At 35.8% G+C, this 3,973-nt stretch overlaps 1 long non-coding RNA gene across 1 annotated transcript in view; it reads right to left on the minus strand.

Moving 5' to 3' along the window:
• Positions 1 to 2,883, minus strand: part of LOC128250119 (uncharacterized) — a 43,099-nt gene extending 40,216 nt beyond the window's left edge. Inside the window, exon 1 of the long non-coding RNA XR_008266240.1 lies at positions 2,804 to 2,883. This is a non-coding gene — a long non-coding RNA (uncharacterized LOC128250119). The remainder of the gene's footprint in view (positions 1 to 2,803) is intronic.
• Between the last annotated feature and the right edge of the window lie 1,090 nt (positions 2,884 to 3,973).

Consider the following 3,973-nt stretch of genomic DNA (forward strand, 5'->3'; position numbering starts at 1 on the left):
ATATATATATATATATATATATATAAATATATATATATATGAATATGAATATATACACACATACAACATTTTCATATGCTTCACGTTTTTTCTTCTCTTAACCCTCTTATCTCATCCTCTGATTTTTACGTATTCACACTCTCTATATTTAACTCATAATTTAATTTCGAAAGCGTCCACTGTGTTTTCCATTCATGTTATATCGTGAACTTACCATGGATGCCTATCTATTTCAGATATACACCTCTTTGATTCTTTGTCCATATGAGGGACTTCTCTTTAACAATTGCCCTTTCTTTACGACGCAGTAATCCACTAATGCAATCTCATATCCCGATGGGCTTTGGGAATTAATTACTGCACTTAAAGCAATTTTTACTTGTGAGCTACAGCAGTGAACTGCATATGCTTTGTGCAAGATTATTTAGCCATAATACAAGAAAATATAGTGTTCCCTCTAATAACACCCAATCTATCGGGCTTACCTTTCACTGAATAGTCTTATGCACATGCACACAGTTGATGTATTCAAGTAGATATGGATAGATAAATAGGCACAGATAGATAATAGATAGACAGATAGATAGATAGATAGATGGATAGATAGATAGATAGATAGATAGATAGATAGATAGATAGATACATACATACATACATACATACATACATACATACATACATACATACATTTTTTTTTTACCGAAAAAGGTGTTTCAAATGGAAGGAAATATATCATGAAGAAAATGAAACGTATAACGATAAAAGTCATGGGAGATTTTTTCTTGCAGAAACTTCCCGAAACAGGAGAAATTTTCTTGAAGAAAACTCCCGGACCAGTTCCAACACATTCAATCATCTCACACATACGCTCACTCTTGCTCTTAGCTTTAGTTTCTTCCGTACTGTTGGTGTAAACATCGGGCAGCAAGACATGTCTAATGATTCTGTTCCTGACCATATTCACCTGAATCTTCTGAGACGCTAATTTGCTTCAGATCTCCTTTGAAAGTGCCGCACCATGTCTTCTAGTGTCTCCTGCTCTTTCTTCGTCCCTCTGGCCTCTACTCATTTTATAGCTATGTTGGATATTGGTTTTTATATGCTCACTAAATTCACTTAAACATTTCACTTCCATAGATCAGTCTGCAACATAAACGCCGAGCCTATAAAATAATATCAACTTCACAAGGATACCAGGCCTAATATTATAGAAGTGGAGAATAATATGCTTTTCTACTCTAGGCACAAGCCCGAAATTCTTGGGCGGGGGCCAGTCGATTAGATCGACCTCAGTACGCAACGGGTACTTTATTTATCGATCCGGAAAGGATGAAAGGCAAAGTCGACCTTGGCAAAATTTAAACTCAGAACGTAAAGACAAACGAAATACCGCTAAGCATTTCGCCGGGCGTGCTAACTTTTCTGCAAGCTCACCGCCTGAAGTGGAGAATGATATTTATTGCCACAGGCGGCTAAACATAGAGGGGACACACATGGACAGACAAAGGGATTAAGTCGATTACAATGATCCCAGTGCGTAACTGTTACTTATTTAATCGGCCATGAAAGGATGAAAGGCAAAGTTGACCTGGATGGAATTTGAACTCAGAACGTAACGGTAGACGAAATATCTCTAAGCATTTCGCTCGGCGTGCTAAAGTTTCTACAAGTTCGCCGCCTTAAATGGAGAATAATATCCGTTTCTACTCTAGGCACAAGGCCCGAAATTCTCGGCTCAGTCGATTACATCGACCCCAGGATGCAACTGATACTTAATTTATGGACCCCGATAGGATGAAAGGCAAAGTCGACTTCAGCGGAATTTGAGCTCTGGACGTAAAAACAGACAAAATACTGCTAAGCATTTCGCCCGACGTGCTAACTTTTCTGTCAGATCACCGCCTTCAGTGGAGAATAATATTTAAAAAAACTGTAATTAGTCAAATCGCTAGCTAATTTCCAATTATTTCCTCATTATTCTGAATAAATGGCTCGAATAAAAGTACGGGCGTGCTATGATGTTCATAAGTGATCACTTCTTACACGTAAATACAGACTAAAATTCATATATCTATCACTCTATCTATGTACTACTAAAACCCTGTGACCGCTTGCTTCTCTGTCATTTAATACAGCCAATCCGTATGTGCATTCTTGAATTTGTGTATAAATGTATGCGTGCGTGCGCGTTTGTCTGGAAGAAGATATATGCATGTGTTTTTTTTTTGTCTGGTGAATGCATCTGTGTGTGTTTCTTTGAATACATATTCATGCTTTGGATATGTATGCATGCAGGTGTGAAACACGTATTCCCGTGTAGTTGCAACAGTGTTGCTCGGAGAGCATGACAACGGGATTGATGCTTGGTGGCGAGGGGTAATTATACGTACTTAAATGTATGAATGCATACGTAATTATGTAAGCATAAAGTAAACTTTCCAGAAACCATGTTGGACTTCTTGTGTTTCACCATTTGGTAATCTAAGCCTGGTGGAGCCGTGTCTCTGTTAGAAACCTGCCAAACTTTAAGTGACATGGAGCCGAACCAAATTCTTTTACATCATATATATATGTATATATATATATATATATATATATATATATATATATGTGTGTGTGTGTGTGTGTGTGTGTGTGTGTGTGTGTGTGTACATATATATATATATATATATATATATATATATATATATATATATATATATATATATATATATATATATATTGGAAGGTGGACAATAATCAATTCATCTCTATAGCCATACTTAACATACTTCACGAAACGAATGGAATATAATATACTTACCACAAAGTTTGTATTTAACCGGAAGCTTTCATCTTGCTAAACAATCTTTACATCTGACATTTGCACTTTTACAGTGAACTTAAACCAAATAAACAATAAAGAAATATCAGCCAATATATAAGAAAAAGGAACGGAAAAAGAAAAAAAAATGTGCAGAAAGGTAATGAATATGTATGCAGAAATTTTTTTTTTTTCCTTGCGCACTTTTTTTTCGTTCTTATTCCACATTTTGTTTCTTCTTCCCGCTCTTAATTTTGTTTTACTCCTTTCTTTCACTTCTTCTTAATTTTTCTTCCTCTTCAACTCCTTCTTAATTTTATTAATATTATTATTATCTTCATCATCATCATCATTATCATCATTATTATTATAATAGTTATTTTTGTTAGTATTCATCTTCTTCATATTCTTCGTTTTCCTTTATATGTATCTACTTATTCTGCTCGTTCTGTCCATCCTATTATTATTATTATTGTTGTTATTATTATTATTATTATTATTATTATTTTATGTTTGACTTTTGCTTTGCATTAGAAGAAGAAGAAGAAGAAGAAGAAGAAGAAGAAGAAGAAGAAGAAGAAGAAGAAGAAGAAGAAGAAGAAGAAGAAGAAGAAGAAAACTGGTTTCAAATTTTGCCACAAGGTAGCAATTTTGGGGGAGGGGATGAGTCAATTACATTGACCCTAGTATTCAACTCCTTCTTCGAAGCACGTTTGGACTCTGTGGGACTAGCAAATACAAGAGGAAGTAAAAGCATCGCAAACCTGATAGGTACCGACTAGATTCCTTGGACGTGTCAATGTGGACGAATAATGTCATCCAGATATTGCTGTTTGTAATGTGAAGTGGTTGTACGTTTTTTCTATTAATTAATTTTATTATAACACTGAGATACAAAGAAAGAGGAAAAAAGAGAGGTAAGAAAGCAAAATTAAAGAAATGTGAAAAGTGGAAGAGGGGATAAAGCAGAGGAAGACGAGGAGGGAGTTGGTCGATGTGCCATGTATCCTAGAACAAGTGGTGTGCTCAACAGCGCCTTATGGTAACGACCGTGATGGAATTTTCGCAGAGAATGGCTAGTGACACTCACTGCTGCAGCCATCCCACAAGGCGTGCCTTATTTTCCCGACGGGTCGCCGTTATCCCTATTTTGCAGAGGAAATCGGTAGT

The sequence above is a fragment of the Octopus bimaculoides genome, chromosome 19, assembly GCF_001194135.2.
Source record: "Octopus bimaculoides isolate UCB-OBI-ISO-001 chromosome 19, ASM119413v2, whole genome shotgun sequence".
Classification (NCBI taxonomy): domain Eukaryota; kingdom Metazoa; phylum Mollusca; class Cephalopoda; order Octopoda; family Octopodidae; genus Octopus; species Octopus bimaculoides.